The following is a 19,319-nucleotide window of genomic DNA, read 5'->3' on the forward strand; positions in this document are numbered from 1 at the left end:
GGTCAGTTCACCTAAGTAGGGATGGTGCAGAGCTGGAAAAAGCTCACCCGAGGCCCTTCTTCATGTGCCTCCTCCACGAGAGGTCTGGAGGGTGACAACACAACAATGGGGCTTTTTGCTCCCCACTGATGGAATTTTCTCCCCAGGCAGGCTCAGCTGCCACCTTTGTTACATATCTTTAAGCACCAGGCAAAAACATTCTCTTGTCCCAGGCCTTTGGCTAATTGAACAATCTATGCCGTTTTAAACTGGGGCACTGTTTTCAGCTCATACTATGCTATATATTTCATGTTTTTTATTGTAAACCGCCATATGATCCTCAGATGAAGGGTGATTAATAATAATAATAATAATAATAATAATAATAATAATAATAATAATAGGAATAGTAATACATGACTAAACTGGTGGGCTGTACCCTCTCCTTTCAGTTCCAGATTTTATGCTCTGTTTAATTCTCCCATAAAACAGTAACTCACTTCATTTGCAGGGTGATGACAAAGTTGTACCAACACATCCTGGCCTTGGTGTTTGCTGTTGATGAGATCAATCAGAATCCCAGGATCCTGTCCAATGTCACTCTTGGGTTCCACATCTATGATAGCTATTATGATTCAAAGATGACCTACCGAACCACTCTGGATCTGCTCTTTAAATCGCGTTACTTTCTCCCCAACTACATATGTAGCATCCAGAAAAATGTAGTAGGAGTCATTGGGGGATTTGGCTCTGAGACTTCTTTGTGCATGGCAGACATCTTAGGTCTTTACAAGATTCCACAGGTAGAATATGGGAATTAAAATAACAATAGTGAAATTTCACACAATAATAAACTATCCCCATCTCCTTCCACTAGAAACCTGCTGACTCATGAATATGGACAGGTTAAAAAGAGACTGCAGTATATAACTATATTAGAGAGGTATAACGTGGGTGAGAAGGGCAGTGTTCCAAAGAATGTGTGTTTAATGCATATAATGTAAGATTGCTTGAAAATTTCCAAGCATTGGTGGCAATAGAAAGATGAAATATAGAAAAGAGACTTCCTTGGAAGCAAAATCCAGGTTTGGGGCAAGTACTCTTTGATGAGAGAATCCCAGAAGAGATTTAAAACCACAAAACGTGCTGCACAGTAAAGCACAGAAATATAAGCATGTAGACCTTTAAAATATGTCATTGTGAGTTTCAGAATATTCCCCTTTTCCCCCTGCATAGAAAAAGACCTCACGTTTGTTAAATTAAAAATGGTTTACTTATAAACCCTCTGAAGGTGAGGTTCATGTACTTTTCCATACATCAGTCAGAAAGCACAGGCTTAGTTACAGTTGTGAAAGTTCCTAAGTTGGTATGGCCTGTTAGAGTCATGCAGTGTGAGCTTGGAGCAACCAGCTCAGACCTCTCTACATGCCAAGCTTCTCTGGGAGACTGAAGGACAACAATAGGCTTGATTACCATCCTCCAAAGGTAAAGGAGTGACCCAGCTAAGCCTGGCAGGACAGCTTACTCTGTGACATTAACTCCTCCATGCATGATATGTATGTGTGGTTTATTGTCTACTTGTTTGGTTGTGAGTCACTTTGGGTTGCCCCAGGCAAGAAAAATCAACTGAGAAATTTAATAAATAATAAAAAACCAAGAATGTCTCTCCCGGAGAATTATGAAATTCCCTTCCTGGGGCAAGTATGACATTATTCAGAATTGTTGACTTTCGGAGGTTAATGGAAAACAGTATTTTGTGCCATTCTGCTGCATTATGTGAATTCATCTTTGTTGCTTTTAATTTTTGCAGAGAATGATGGTGATGCTTTTTTTTTTGTACAGTAGTACCTTGGATTACAAATACCTTGGGTTACAAACACTTTGGGTTACAGACTCTGCTAACCCGGAAGTAGTACCTCGGGTTAAGAACTTTACCTCAGGATGAGAACGGAAATCGACAGGCCCCATTAGCTAAAGTGGTACCTCAAGTTAAAAACGGACCTCCGGAATGAATTAAGTTTGCAACCAAATGTACCACTGTATTTTACTGATATTTTATATGGTTTATTGTGGTAAAAGACCAAAACCATACATACTCTTCCAGAGATCTTCCAGAGTTCCCGGAAGATCTTCCCAGGAGAGTTCATAGTAGATGGAGTATCAACTTCTCTCTACAATCACTATAAGGGTTACAGAACAGAAGAAGAGGATCAGTGGTTTCTATTGCTCCAGCTCCACACGAAAGTTTTGTTGAATCATACGCTTAGCGGTGCCAAAAAGCAGTACAGTACAGTGAGCAATGATAAATACTCCAAATACTTGGAGACAATCAATGTGTACAAATGTGATGACTCAATAATATTAAGAATGAATAGCTTCAGAAATTATTGAGCACAATTATTTGTCTGCATTTTTTATGTCCCTAAAAAGAGTACATTTTAGTATATAGGATTTACTACTACTACTACTACTACTACTACTACTACTACTACTAGAATTTATATACTGCCTTATACCCGGAGCTCTCAGGGCAGTTCACAGAAAAGATCAACATAAAAACCACTATATAGGGAGAGTGGCAGGTGAAATATCTAGCAAGGAATGACTGTTAATAGCTTGCCTCAAATTGTGGGGAATAGTAGCTAAAGCACATTCTGACAATTTTCCCAATAAACAGATACTTATCTGGAGGTAATTGGAATGTTTACAACACTTACAACACTTATATTCAGATAAATGTGTTGTGAGTTCTTGTTTCCACTTGGACAGTTTGGTTTTTCTTTTTTCAGATTTCATATGGTTCATTTGAATCAGTCATGAATGAACAAATCAAATTCCCTTCCTTTTACCGCATGGTCCCCAATGAAGGACTTCAATATCAAGGAATTATCCAGTTACTTTTGTATTTTGGATGGAAATGGGTTGGACTCCTCACTCCAGATAATGAAGCTGGAGAACATTTCTTGCGGGCAATTGAACCAATGCTTTACAAGAATCGGATCTGTTCAGCATTCACAGAAAAGATTTGGTACCATCTGCATGTCACTGGTAACATGTTTGATACGGTAGATGATGTGGTACGTGGATCAAAGCTCTTCACACGAGCTTTCATAATGAGCAAAGCCAATGCTGTTGTTATATATGGAGAAAGTCAATCTATTGCATGGCTGTTAAATGCTGCAAAGACAATGGTAACTCTGTTAATATATCATCCACATATTAAGTTACCTAAAGGAAAAGTGTGGATTACAACAGCTCAAATAGATTTCCCATTACATACAGTTCAAAAAAATACTGGTATTAACATACAAATGTTCCATGGTGCTCTCTCCTTTGCTATCCACTCCAAGGAGACTCACAGCTTCCAAGACTTTCTTCAGCATGTAAATCCTTATTGGGAAGCTGGAGATGGCTTTATCAAAGATTTATGGGAACAAGCATTTGGTTGTTCACTTTCAAACTCCACTGCGTCAAAATACTTTTATGTCACATGTACCGGAGAGGAGATGCTGGAGAGCCTTCCTGCATCATTTTTTGAAATGAGCATGACCGGCCACAGCTACAGCATCTACAATGCGGTCTATGCTTTGGCACATGCCTTACAGATCATGTTTCTGGCTGGAGCCAACCACAAAGGAACAGAGAGTAGAGAAAGACTCCCTCATCAGAATTTGAAACCTTGGCAGGTAGGGTTTCCTGTTACAAAGTGTACAGTTTACAAAATATTCTGTGTTATGCACTGCCTTGATATATTATATAAATTGGCAATGCACTATAAGTAAAGAAAGAAACCTTGATAACTAAAAATAATTTTGTTATATCAGAGATTGGAATTAGAAAAGTTCTTATAATAATAAAAAGACTTTAGATTACATAGGCATTCCTCTTACCTACGGTTAACAGCACAAATTAGCCAAGTGGAGTGCAAATCAAACTGCCTGAAATGACCCTTGTAGCTTTCTGACGTTTCTCAAAATCTGGTGGAGTGTCCATGAAAATTTCTGGTTTCCTTGGTAATTCCAGCACACATGATACAGAGAGCTAGCAAAATTCAGGGATTCCAGAAATGAAGGAAACGAAAGCCACACACACCCTCCAATTAACAACAACAAAAACAACATCTGGCTGGGTTTCCCTAACCACTCTGGGTGGCTCGCAGCATATATCAAAACATACTAAAACATAAAACATTAATAATTTTCCAATACAGGGCTGCCTTCAGGTGTCTTCTAAAAGTCAGTTAGCTGTTTATTTCCTTGATATCTGAAGGCAGGGTGTTCCACAGGGAGGGCACCACTATCAAGAAGTCCCTCTACCAAGTTCCCTGTAACTTCACTTCTCGCAGTGAGGGAACCAGCAGAAGACCCTTGAAGGAGGAACAATGGGGGTGGAGATGCTCCTTCAGGTATACTGGGCCGTGGCCATTTAGGGCTTTAAAGGTCAGCAACAACACTTTGAATTGTGCTCAGAAATGCACTGGGAGCCAATAAAGATCCTTTAGGACCGGTGTTATATGGTCCCAGCAGCCACTCCCAGTCACCAGTCTAGCTGCCACATTCTGGATTAGTTGTAGTTTCCGAGTCACCTTCAAAGGTAGCACCACATAGAGTTTATTGCAGTAGTCCAAGTATGAGATAACCTGTGGCTTCATGGATAGCTGTGAGTCCAAAATGGCCCCCAGACTGCACACCTGGTCCTTTAGAGGCACAGTTACTCCATTCAGAACCAGAGTCCCCCACACCTGCCCATTCCCTGACTTTGTAGACCTTGTGGTTCTCTTTTCTTTCTTTTTTTAATAAAATTTTTATTGGTTTTTCACAATTTTTATAAACACAGACAATACACAATACAAACAAACAAACACATAAACAAACATGTATAATTTCAAATCCTTTTTTCTTAAACCTTACTTCACCGACTTCCCCGTACCTCCCCTTTCTGCATCCTAATTTCCTTTTTTCCCCCCAGCAAATCCTCCCCCTTAATTTTATCAAATTTTCCCTTGTTCTTTTCTTTTACTTAATCTTTTACAGTGGTAATCCCCTTTTTTCTAAAACCTCAACATTTTAGCATTCATTAATTTTACAATGTTTCTTAAGATAAATTTTAAATTTCTTCCAATCTTCTTCCGCCGTCTCTTTCCCCTGGTCTCGGATTCTGCCAGTCATTTCGGCCAGTCCCATGTAGTCTATCACCTTCATCTGCCATTCTTCCAGAGTGGGTAGATCCTGTGTCTTCCAATACTTTGTGATGAGAATTCTTGCTGCTGTAGTAGCATACATAAAAAAGTCCTGTCTTTCTTTAACACCAATTGGCCGACCATACCCAAGAGAAAGGCTTCTGGTTTCTTGGGAAAAGTACATTTAAGTACCTTTTTCATTTCATTATAAATCATTTCCCAGAAAGCCTTAATCTTCGGGCACGTCCACCAAAGGTGATAAAAAGTACCTTCAGTTTCTTTGCATTTCCAACATTTATTATCGGGCAAATGGTAGATCTTTGCAAGCTTGACTGGGGTCATGTACCACCTGTGAATCATTTTCATAATATTCTCTCTTAAGGCATTACATGCCGTAAATTTTATACCGGTGGTCCACAACTGTTCCCAATCAGCAAACATGATGTTATGACCAATGTCTTGTGCCCACTTAATCATGGCTGATTTAACTGTTTCATCTTGCGTATTCCATTTCAGCAACAAGTTGTACATTCTTGACAAATTCTTAGTATTGGGTTCTAACAGTTCTGTTTCTAATTTTGATTTTTCCACCTGGAAGCCAATTTTCTTATCCTGTTTGTAAACCTCCATTATTTGGTAATAATGGAGCCAATCTCGTACTTTAGACTTCAATTTCTCATGACTCTGTAATTTCAATTTATCTCCCTCTTGTTCCAAAATTTCCCAATATTTTGGCCATTTGGCCTCCATATTGAGCTTTTTCACAGCTTTTGCCTCCATTGGCAACAACCACCTTGGGGTTTTATTCTCCAACAAATCCTTGTATCTAGTCCAAACATTATATAATGCTTTCCTGACAATATGATTTTTAAAAGCTTTATGAGCCTTAACCTTGTCATACCATATATATGCATGCCATCCAAATACATTATTAAAACCTTCCAAATCCAAGATATCTGTATTCTCAAGAAGTAACCAGTCCTTCATCCAGCAGAAAGCTGCTGATTCATAATAGAGTTTTAAGTCCGGCAGGGCAAACCCCCCTCTTTCCTTTGCATCAGTTAAAATTTTAAATTTTATTCTGGGTTTTTTGCCCTGCCAGACAAACTTCGAAATATCTTTCTGCCACTTCTTGAAACAATCCATTTTATCCACAATTTGCAGTGTTTGGAATAAAAACAACATTCTCGGCAATACATTCATCTTGATAACAGCAATTCGGCCTAACAAGGAAAGCTTCAAATTTGACCATATTTCTAGATCTTTTTTTACCTCTGTCCAACATTTCTCATAATTGTCTTTAAATAAGTTCACATTCTTAGATGTCATGTTAATCCCCAAGTATTTCACCTTCTTTGCCACAGTTAATCCTGTTTCATTCTGGAACCGCTCCCTTTCAGTAACTGTTAAGTTTTTCTCCAATACCTTAGTTTTTTGTTTGTTCAACTTAAAACCTGCCACTTGACCAAATGCTTGAATTAGTTCTAAAACCCTTTTTGTGCTAGTGTCTGGCTCTTGTAAAGTAAGTACCAAGTCATCTGCAAAGGCCCTCAATTTGTACTGTTTAGCTCCGACCTGTACCCTTTTAACCAACTGGTCCCTTCTAATCATATTTAGCAAAACCTCCAGGACTGATATAAAAAGTAATGGGGAAATTGGGCACCCCTGTCGTGTCCCTTTTTCAATCTTAAATTCTTCTGTAACCTCATTATTTACAATTAACTTTGCCTTTTGTTCAGAATATATTGCCCCCATACCATTCTCAAATCCTTGGCCTACCCCCATCCCATGTAGATTCTTCTTCATAAAACTCCAAGAAATACTGTCAAAGGCTTTCTCCGCATCCACAAATATCAATACTGCTTTACTGTTTATGTTCACTTCTAATAATTCCATAATGTCTATTATATTCCTAACATTGTCTGACAAATGTCTTCCTGGGAGAAAGCCTGCTTGGTCCTTATGAATCTCTTCCATCAACACTCTTTTCAGTCTTTTTGCCAAAATGTCTGCAAAAATTTTGTAATCCACATTAAGTAATGATATAGGGCGGTAGTTCTTAAGCTGAGTCTTCTCAGTCTTTGTTTTCGGTATGAGAGTAATATAAGCTTCTTTCCACGATTCTGGCGCCTTTTCCCCCTCTAAAATTTCATTACAGACTTCCTTCAAAGGTTGTAACAACCACTCCTTCAAAGCTTTATAATATCTGGAAGTCAACCCATCTGGTCCTGGAGATTTGCCCAATTGCATGTTTTGAATGGCACCTTCTATCTCTTGTTCAGTTATTTTCTGATTCAAGTCTATCTTGCTTTGCTGAGAGATTTTCTGTAGTCCATATTTCTTAAGAAACTCATCTATGTCCCCTTCATTTTCCGGCCCTTGTGAATATAGTTTTTTAAAGTAACTCTGGAAACAATTTCTAATCTCGTTTGGCTTATAAATGTTCTTCCCTTCAACCTCTAGGCTTGTAACCGTATTTAATTTTTGTCTTTTCTTCAATTGCCAAGCCAGAAGTTTACCACATTTATCTGCAGATTCAAATGTCCTTTGTCTCATTTGTTTAATTTTCCATTCTATTTCTTGATTCATCAATTCCATGTATTGCATCTGATATAACTTAATTTCTCTCAGGATCTCCTGGGACTTTGGTTTAGACCTCAATTTCTTTTCTCCTTCTTTTATCTTTTCCAAAATCTTATTCTTCTTCTCATTTTGGTTTTTCTTCTTTATTGAATTTTGTTGTATTAAAAATCCTCGCATCACAGCTTTGCTTGCGTCCCAGATTACTCTTTTTTCCACATCCGTTTTTAGATTTATCTCGAAATAGTCTCTCAAAGTTTTTTGGGCCTTTTTATAAACCTCTTCATCTCTAAATAAGGTGTCATTCATCCTCCATCTAAAGGAGCCAGCTGTTGTTAACTACATCTCCATCTTTACGGCGTTATGGTCGGAGCAAGTCTTTGGGCAGATTTCTACTTTCTTTATCTTTGGAGCCATCCCACTAGTAACCCATATTTGGTCAATTCTAGTCCATGTCAACATTGCTTCAGAAAAGAAAGTTCCCTCTCTCTCGAGAGGGTGCTTTGTTCTCCAGATATCAATCAAGTCCATGTTTTCAGTCATTTCAAAAAAAGTCTTTGGTAGTCTCCCATCTTTAGAAACTACCTGTCTTTGTGCTTTGCCCATATTTGTAGATACTACTCCATTCATGTCTCCCATCAATATTAAATTGTATTCCAGATAGTCCAATAATATCTCATGCAACTTCTTAAAGAATTCCGACTTCCCTTCATTTGGTGCATAAATACCTAATATCAAAAATTTTTCTCCTTGAACTTGAATTTCAATTGCCAAAAATCTTCCTTGTTCATCTTTAAACATCAGTTTCGGAGATAATTTTTCCTTTGCATAGATCACCACTCCTCTTTTCTTGACTTTATCAGATGAAATAAATTCCTGTCCTAATCTTTTATTGATGAGTAGTTTCCTATGCAACCTTGTCACATGTGTTTCTTGTAAACAAATCAAGTCCATTTCTCCTTTTTCGGGGAAGGTTGAGACCATTACAATTCCAACTTAGAAGTTGCAGAGTCATCTTGCCGTTATTTATTTTCCCCTCCAACTGCTCCAAGTAGTTGTTCTTCCTCCGTTGGTGATTTCAGTCCAAATGTTAAATTTAGGTTGTCTGTTGCTCCCTTTACTACTGAAGTTGGTTCCACTTCGACCACCTCCTTCAGGAGATCTTCCTCGTTATCTCGTAGAAATTCCTCTTTATCTTGCACAGATCTTATTTTTATCTTCCTTCCCTTGTATTTAAAAGATAGGCCTTGAGGAAACTCCCACCTGAAGAGTATTCCGTTCTTTTTCAGTAGATCAACCAAATCCTTGTAGTGAGTTCTTACATCCAAGATATGCTTAGGTATGTCCTTAAAAATCTCCACAAAGGAATTTTCAATTTCCAAGGTTCTTTGGAAGTGCAAATTCAGTATTTTATCTCTTTCTTCTTTGGATCTTAAAGTTATCAAACAGTCCCTTGGCTTTTTTTTATTTTGTCTTCTGCCCAATCTAAAAGCAGCCACTATCTTAAAATCTTCCTTCTCTAACTCCTGCTGCCAGAAATCCAAAAATTCTTTTGTGAGGAAATCCACCAAGTTGTCTTTTTCACTTTCGGGCACTGTTCTCCATCTCAAATTTCTCTCCTTTCTTTGCAATTCGAGCATAGACAAAGCCAACTCATGGTCTTCTAGCTTTTTACAAACTGGTATAATCTCTTCCTGGGTAGCATCTGCAGTGAGTTTAGCTTCCTCTGCAATCTTTCAAGTTGTAGTAGAATCCTCAAAAAGTTTATTAATAGTCTCTGTATTTGAAGTCACCCTCTTCCCAAGTTCATTTACACTTTGTGTATTCAAATCAAGCTTTGCTGTGAGTTCTGCCAGTTGTCTACTGTTTTCCGCACCTTGTTTTGTCAGATATTCCAAAGACTCATTTAACTTAACCAAAGCTTGTGTCACAGGATCTGTTGACATAATTGTTGTTTTTGTCTGCCCAGTTGCAGCTGTTACTGCTGTTACCGTGCCTGAGACCGAAACCCTTCGCTGTTGTGAAGTTTTAGCCTTATATTGTCTGCCAGATCTAGTTGTTGTTTCATTTGCTGTACCACTCATGTCCCAGTCAAGGTCGTTCCCACGTCTGTAAGTTGTTTTTAAATGGATAGTTCCAATGACTTAGTTATTGTAATCCACTTTGCAGCTATTTCAGCAGAATCCTCTAGGGGGAAGAACTTTTGCAACAAAATGTCTCTTTTAAACAAGTCCCCCAAGCCTCCCAAAAAAGTCTATTGTAACAGTTCCCAAATGTGTTCCAGAACTTAACAGTCTAGTAATTAAATATCTTTCCAAAACCCAGCAGTCCAGTAAAGTAACTTTCAAAGGATCTTAACAAAGTGACAGTTCTCTGTTCGCTTTCTTTTTAGGCAGTCCGTCCCAGGGGTTTTGAAACAGCGGAGAGAATTTTCCAATAACTCCTTTTCCTGCAGGTTGTCAAAAGTCCAATTTCATCCCCCTCTGCTCCTGCCTGCAAGAGGGGGGTTTCAATTCCAATGTCAGATTTGCTTAGTTCCCCATTAGTCTTTCTCAAATTACGGCTCTGTACTTTCTTTGCTTTAAAATTTCTGCAGTCCGGGAAGGCAGACTTCCTTATTTTGTGCCTGTCCCGTTTCCGGCCGAATTTCCTTTAAATTATTTGTAAATCCCAATAGATCTTTAAGTCCTACTCACGGGTAGTTAGTTTTAAGTCCAAATTTCAGGAAGGAATCGGCGCTCTCCGACTATGGCGACGCGGCTTCACTCCACGGGCTGGGTGACAACTCTCAGCACCGCACCGCACACCCGCTACCGTTCCGGAGCCTTTAAAAAGGCTCCTTTGCCGTTTCGGGGGGCGCGCAAAGGTGCCCGCTGAGTCTCCTTGTTCACAGGCTTCCGCGCCTGTGATTTTTATGGGTCCCCGCTTTGCCGTAGCGGTCAGACCCGAACTCGCGGAGCAGACTCCCTCCGCAGCTCGGAGGGAAATCCGCCATTAATCGATGGCGCCGACCGGAAGTCTCCTTGTGGTTCTCTTTTCACATAGGTCCAATCATTCCTACAGAGAATCTCGTTCAACAACAGCGCTGGTGATGAAATCACATTAAATGAATACGGAGAGTTAGCAGCTGGCTTTGATATTACAAACTTGGTCACTTTCCGAAATGGATCATATGTCAGGGTCAAAGTGGGGAGGCTGGATCCTCAGGCCCCTCCTGGCAAAGAGTTCACCATCAATGTGGACAGAATCAAATGGCACAGTGGCTTCACTCAGGTGAGAAAATAACTGCACTGGCTCTCAAATGGCAACATTCATAGTTATCCGATAAGATGGGGTGTAAGGGAGGGAAGAAAGCAGTTCTTCACTTAATGTATAATTAAGTTTGTTATACACTGGAGGAGAAAAGAAAGTTTTCAAAAATAAGATGAAAATCTTATCTATGTTGAAAATTCATAAATAGATGGACAGTGTTCTGGTGGAGAGAATGTCTATTTGAAAGAGTCGAAACAAAACAAAAAAATTCCTTCCAGTAGCACCTTAGAAACAAACTAAGTTTGTTATTGGTATGAGCCTTTGTGTGTATGCACACTTCTTCAATCTAAGGTTTGTCTCTAAGGTGATACTGGAAGGATTTTTTATATCTTGTTTTGACTACAGCAGACCAACATGGCTACCTACCTGTTATTTGAAAGAGTAACTTTACTTGTTTTCTGGTCCCAATTCAAAGCGTGGTTTTGGACCTATAAAGCCTTAAACAGCTCAGGACCGCTATACCTGAAGGACCGCCTCTCTCTATATGAACCTACCCAGACCCTGAACCATTTCATCTGTCTCTTCCACAAGAAGTCTAAAGGGAGGAGACACGGGAGTGGGCCTTTTGGGCAGTGGCTCTCCGTTTGTGAAATGTTCTCTCCAGGTAGATTTGACTGGCCCCTTCATTGTACACCTTTAGGCACCATTTCCAGGAGCTACCAACCCCATCCAGTTCATTATACCCTCCAGATACTTCCAGATACCTTTCTTTATTTCAATGGATTAGAGAGTGTGTCATCAGCATACTGATGATATCATGCTCCATGACACCTGCCAATAGTTTCACATAGATGCTAAATAACATAGGAGATAAACTGGAACTTCATGGGACACCACATCCTAAAGACTATGAAGCCAAACAAATATCTCCTAGAACTATTCTCTGATAATGACCCTTCAGGTAGGAAACGAACTGCTATGCTACATTACCTCCAATTCCCAACATCTTGAGGACTTCTAGGAGGAAAGATGGCTACTGCTGAACACTCCATCAACAGAGATAATTGTGTGGTGATTAAAGATAGCCAAATCGTAATTCTTGGTTATCATACTCTCTCATTGAAGATAGAGGGATCAAGGGGATTAATCTCTAATGCTCTGAGGAAAGCTTCTCTTCACTCCAGAGACGCAAAGTATTTTGACAGGGGGAGTGACTTGGAGTGAGGAACCACAATTGTGGGCACCAGGTCAGCAAAACCTCCCCCCTTTTTTTTACTGCTTTTGAGATTGTGATGATGAATTACAAATGAGGTGATCTTTCTGCCAATCAAACTTTCACCTGGAAAGCGAACTAACTGCTGGTGTAAGAAGAAATATTAATTAGGCTAAAAGCAAAACAATTGTTTGTGACTGAGGAAGATTATCAACAGATAAGAGTGCTCTGGTTCCTAAGAATATTCATTTTATATTATAACTCTCTGTCCTTTTTGTGGAGTGCTGGCTGCAAAAGTGAAGCTAAATTCCTTAAATGTGGGAAGGAATGTACTTCTTTGTTAAAGAGACATGACACATTTCTTCAAGGCAGAGACTGTTAAGGTGGAAGCTAACAGAAACCATTATGGTGAAAATGCTATCAAGATCTGCCAAAACATGAGAGTGGAATGGGAAAATGGCGGTAGCAGATTATGAAATGGAGAGGACATCCACACAGGTACCTGGAGCAGCAAAACAGACAAACAATGGAGTTGTGATGCTTGAGAAGTGGAATGAAACCCTTGACAAAGACATAAAAAAAAAATCTTGAGATGGCAGAGACAGAGCTGAGAGAGAAAGGATCCTGTGTGCAATCTGGGGATTTTTTTTTATGTTTGATGATTTATTGTGTTTCGATATCTGTTGGAATCTGCCCAGAGTGGCTGGGGCAACTCCGTCAGATAGGCAGGGTACAAATATTAAATTTTTTATTAGTAGTATTATGGATTAGGAGGAAAGAATCTATCAAAATTCTTGTGATGCAGTTGAAAAACAAATGGATGAAATCGAAATGGAAGGAGTCTCTTTTCTCTCTTTTTAAACTAGGATGGAAAATCATGGCAAACAGGAAATCGAGTTGGAAGATATTGAACTGGGCGTGAATTAATGAAAATACAAGTTAATAACTATGGATTATTATCCTAATAAGGGATGTTGGATTATTATTATTATTATTTAGGAGATAAAGTTGACATACTGGACTGGACACTTAGCAATAATAGCAACTGGACTTTTAGACTTTTGGTATGGAAAAAAATGAATGAACTTGAGGCTCATGGGATTGAGGACTGGGGAAACATCACCTAGTAGAACAAGGAACAGCTAGATATTACCCTGGAATACAGCTATATACCATCCTGGAGTGAACACTTTGAATATTTTAAATAACTTTTTAATATATAATTGACAGAAAGAGAATTGGAAGTCATATTTATTTAATTTCTATTTCTCTCTTTTCTTTTCTATTTTTTTTTTTTATTTCCCCTTTCAGCCTTTTCTCTTTTCCTTTTTTGCTTATCTACAGTGGTACCTCGGGTTAAGAACTTAATTCTTTCCGGAGGTCCGTTCTTCACCTAAAACTGTTCTTAACCTGAAGCACCACTTTAGCTAATGGGGCCTCCCGCTGCTGCCGCACTGCCGGAGCACGATTTCTGTTCTCATCCTGAAGCAAAGTTCTTAACCCGAGGTACTATTTCTGGGTTAGCGGAGTCTGTAACCTGAAGCGTCTGTAAATTGAAGCGTATGTAACCTGAGCTACCACTATACTTTGCATTTGCTTGTGGGTTGTGTTTTTTGTTTTGTTTTGTTTATTTTTTGTTTTGGATGTTCTCTACTCTGGTACACTCAGGAAGGAGATGGATGGCAGGTGAAATGAGAGGCAGGGGATGGAAGATCTGCCAAGGTGGGAGCCTGGGAGAAAAAAGGGAAGCTCCTAGGTTACAGCTGGAAAGGTTCACCCCCTTTTATGAGAGACAAGGGTTAAGATCTATCTTTGGGAGAGGGCTTTACATTCCCCCTCCTCTTTCTCTTTCTCTTTCTCTTTCTCTTTTCTTTTTCTCTCCCCCCTTTTTTCATTTATGTAGATTGCTTTTTTATTGTATTCTATGTAGAAAGGTGTTTTGTTTTTTTTTAATGCAAATCCCACCATCTAGAGTCACATCAAAATAGCACCTAGTGAAATTCATGAATCAAATGGCAGTAATCCCATAGTCACACCTGCTAAACTTGCTTGCTATTGGGCAAAACAAATTCAAATTTTGTGGTCTTTTCACAACCTCCCACATGGCCATATTGCTGCCGTCAGCTGACCACATAGGTGAGGGATATCCACCGCCCCAGATTTTCTGCAGCCGTGCCAGGCCACAACCACTGCTATCAGATGAATATAGTAAGTGGACTTTTTAAATAATAATAATAATAATAATAATAATAATAATAATAATAATAATAATAATATTTATATCCCGCTCTCCCCAGCCGAAGCCAGGCTCAGGGTGGCTAACAACAGTAAAAATAACACAGTTTACATAAAATCATAATCAATTAATTGAAATACATTCTAAAACCAATTCATTCTAAAATCAATTCAGAGTCGAATTAATGGCAACCATTGGGCTAGAGTTCTATGAGGGTTACAGAAGGCCCGATGGAACACCTCTGTTTTGCAGGCCCTGTGGAAAGATGTCAAGTCCCGCAGGGCCCTAGTATCTTGTGACAGAGGGTTCCATCAGACTCCACTTCATGAGTCACCAATGTACATATGGATTATCTATTCCACAATATTGGCCCTCCTATTTACTGATAGATCACCTTATGTTATATTAATTTAAACATTTTCTTAATATTAACCTTCTCCCATATCTTTGGATAGGAACCACCACTTTCAATATGTAATGCCAATTGCCGTCCTGGTTATGGGAAGAAAAAGAAGGAGGGGGAGAAGTTTTGCTGTTATGATTGTGATCCATGTCCACATGAGACGTTCTCAAATGACAAGGGTGAGAGATGCCATGTTAGCATATACTATACAATTCATGTTAGTATATTCTGGGCAGATCCATGCCCACATGAGACGTTCTCAAATGAGAAATGTGGGAGATAGCATGCAAAGATATACAAAACAATACAATTTATTTTAGTAAGCACTGCACTCCTTGACAATTTTGTTGTGTTTAATTTCTGGAGGAGGGAAGTCTTAAATTATGGCTTGATGTGTTGTCCTTATTGTTTATAGATAACATCAATATAATGTTATCCTTCTAGAATACACTCTTCAAGATTATATCTTCACTTTTTTTAAAGAATATATTTTAGAAAGGTGGGTGATGATTTTACCATCAACATTGACTAATTTACAGTGGAATAAAAGTGGTCGCCCCTTCTCTAAAAACAAGGCTTTTGGGCGAGATGGTAAAAGTGCTTTCAAAAGCACCTTTCTGTGGCCAATATTTCAGCAACAATATTTCTCTTGTTTAACTATGCAGTATCTGTGGTCCTGAGAAAAACAGAAAAGCACCACTAAAAGCATACAGCTTATCCACATTTGCCACATGAGTTGATTTTGTAAGCATCTAGGGCAAAAGCATTCATGACTAACTGCCTAAATTCAATAAAACGTGCAGAGCTTGACTCACTCTTTAGTCAAAACAGCGCCCAGCAGAATTTGATTATAGTGTTTAAATTTAGCGCTTACAATGCAATTCACTCCCCTCTCGGAGTGAATAGTCAACAATCATTAGTCAGTTTAAATGCTTTACATGCAGTAATCACAGGTCTCAGGCATCAATCAGCAGAAGCAAATACAGGCAAGGTATTCTTTGTTACAAAATAGAATCCATATCTTCAAGCACTGAAAATGGGCTAAGGAGCTCCAGCGTGACGCATGCCGTCAGTTGCATGGTTCAAACAGAAGAGAGAGAGAGGATCAGAAAACAAACCATACTTCCTCACTTCTTGGAGAAGTGATATCACGGAGTCCTTTCTATAAATTTACAGCTCTGTAGTTCCCTTACTTACTGGCAATAGTGTATAGTTGTTTGGCTGCATAAAATCTCCCGTACTTCAGATAACAACATTCTTTAGCATAATCATGGTTTTTTAAAATGATTGTACATTGTATTTTCAGAGAATGAAATATGTACCAGGTGCCCTGCAGGTCAGTATCCAAATGAAGGCCAGGATCAATGCATTCCAAAGACAGCAAACTTCCTGGGCTTTGATGAAACATTGGCCATCGTTTCAACTTTCTGTGCACTTTTATTCTCTCTGATCACAATTCTTGTGCTTGGCATCTTCATTAAGCACCGGGACACTGCCATAGTCAAAGCCAACAATAGAACCCTAACCTATATTCTTCTACTCTGCCTCCTCTTGTGTTTCCTCTGCACTTTGATGTTCATTGGAAAACCAAGGTGGGTGACCTGTCTTCTCCGACAAACAAGTTTTGACATCATTTTCTCTGTGGCCCTCTCCAGCATCTTGGCCAAAACCGTATCAGTGGTTTTGGCTTTCATTGCTACCAAGCCAGGGTCCAGGATCAGGAGATGGGTAGGCAAAAAGCTGGCTTACACCATTGTCCTCTCTGGCTCCATTGTTCAAGTAGGAATCTGTGTCTTATGGCTGGCAACCTCTCCCCCATTCCCAGATGTGGACATGCACTCAATGAATGAAGAAATTATAATATTATGTAACGAAGGGTCAGTTCCCATGTTCTATTGTGTTTTGGGCTACATGGGCTTCCTGGCCATTGTCAGCTTCACTGTGGCCTTCTTAGCCAGGAAGTTGCCTGACAGTTTCAATGAAGCCAAGTTCATCACCTTCAGCATGCTGGTTTTCTGCAGTGTTTGGCTCTCCTTTATTCCAACGTACCTGAGCACCAGAGGAAAATACATGGTGGCTGTGGAGATCTTCTCCATCTTGGCTTCCAGTGCTGGGCTGCTGGCTTGCCTCTTTTTCCCTAAATGCTACATTATTGTGGTGAGGCCTGAGCTGAATAACAGAGAACAGCTGATACGGAGCAAAGCATAAATGACAGAAGAGATTGTAATTTATGTTGGGAGTTAGGCTCTGTAATCTTTCTGGCTAGTGTCAGATGTGGTGGTCAAAATAACAGAAGAGCTTATCTTATCATTTATGTTCTTGGGATCCAGCATAGTTACATATGATGTGGAAATGAATTGGGTTACTCTAATCCCTCACTCTAATTTTCTGGCATCCACTTTCCCAATAGGTTCTGAAACTCCTGAGCAGATGCTGGGGTGCGTCGGAAACTGCAGATAGAGGAAAGGGGAAAGGGAACTTTGTAAGCTGCCTTATGTTGAGTGAGAGCGTTGCTCAATGTATCCGAGCCATGCACGAGACTCAACCAAGTCTCCGTCCAAATTATGGAAGAATTTGGGCAGTTTGGGTTGTATGATCTGTGGCTGTTGGAAAGGAATATCAGGCAAGAAGTGGAGGCAGGCACTAGCCTGGGGAAATTGTGTATAGTCTGAGACCTATCTGCTCCTCAGGTATGTCTTCCCCAGAGAAAGCAAAAGCCTTGTACCATCTAATATAATAATAATAATAATAATAATAATAATAATAATAATTTTTATTTATACCCCACCCTCCCCAGCCAAGGCCGGGCTCAGAGCGGCTTACAAGCAATAATAAAAACAAGTTGAATGATTACAACTTAAATATGATAGAGAGCTAGGACCCTCCCTTTCTCTGCTCATCTCATCATTTTTTTTCATATTTCCATAATTATTATTTCTTTGAAACTTTTCCTACCATTGGGTAAAAATACAAAAGAGGGTCAGCTATAATTTGAACTAATGGGAACCTAAACAGAACTCTACTACTTGCCAAAAAGTTGAGAAATAAGGTATATATAAGTAGCACTGTGAGGCAGAGTCGGTTTCCTTTAAAGAACAAATCTAGTCACTGTTAAGTGGGAAGGGTTTTTCTATATTTGTTTGTTCTTTGCTCTAACTATTCAACTGTTTCAAAATAAAATTCTTTCTTAAAAGATCTCTTCACAGTCAATGTTTCTATAGCTGCCTTACACACACACACACACACACAATCTTAAAACTTCAAGGATAAACTGGTACTTCTACGCTTCTGTAATCTTATACCTGCATTGAGATGGGGCTGGAAAGGGAGTCAGGAAGTGACTCACCTTCCCATGAACACTGCTTCAGGCTCAGAGAGCTCAAATAGTTGACAAAGCCCTGACAGTTCAGCATGACACCAGACACGAGGCATTTTTTCAACAGCCCAAACCTTCCTTATACCCAATCTGTTGCCCTCCAGATGTTGCTGGACTACAGCTCACATCAGCTTACAATTGGCTATTATTGTCATGGATGATGAAAGCTGTAATCCATCTGGAGGGAAAAATACTGCCTATCACTGCCTGACAGTGATAGACCACCTAGTCTTTGGAATTACTACTCCTTACAAGAGTAAAAGACGGATGGCACTATTGTTCCCAAGCATGCCACTCTGCTTCAGACAGTACATATGCATTCTTTCAAAAGTATTGGGACAGTAATATCCAGGGTCTCTATATCCTGATATGGTTTGGACCCTTTCCATCATTGTTTCCAAGATTCAGCAACTGGAATAAATGTTACATATGACTGTGAGTGTAAGGGCCAATAGCAGTAGGAAATTAGACAAATGGGGAAAGGCTGCACCTCTAAACACATTTTGATAGAGGAATTTTTAGGATGCCTGCCTACAGGTGGGGCGTTTTTATTTTTGTTTGTAGTTATGGATGCCCTGCATTAGCAAGGAGACTGGACTTGATGACCTTAGACACCTCTTCCAAATCTCTGATTCTGTGATGTGACCGATATGTTTACTTTGGAAATCTTCCCTTTCCTGATGCAACAGAGAGTCCAAAAACATAGCACAAAAGGTTATCTGCCCTGTAATTATTAAAATTACTATAATCAATTCACCTGGAAAAGCTCCAGAAGGTAGAATGAAAAATAAAGAATAAAAACTAAATCTGAAATGATGAAAAGCACCCCAGTGTTCCATTCACTGCTATGGTAAGGGGAGAGAGAGGAGGCCAGGCTCTGTTATTTCAGTCAGTTCAGTTTCCCTCTTTCATTGTATAGGTCAAGTTTCAAATCACTCTAGATTATTTAGCATTCAATTCCTTTTTTTGGTAACAGTGAAAGTGGATTCCTGACCCTTTAATTGGCAACAGAATTGCCAAAGTCGGCTGTCACCAAATCCATCCTGTTCAAGTCAGGCTGATGATAGTAACAATATTGTAGAGAGTAGAAGGATATTTGTG

This window comes from Podarcis bocagei, assembly GCF_964188305.1.
Source record: "Podarcis bocagei genome assembly, chromosome: 13".
NCBI lineage: Eukaryota > Metazoa > Chordata > Lepidosauria > Squamata > Lacertidae > Podarcis > Podarcis bocagei.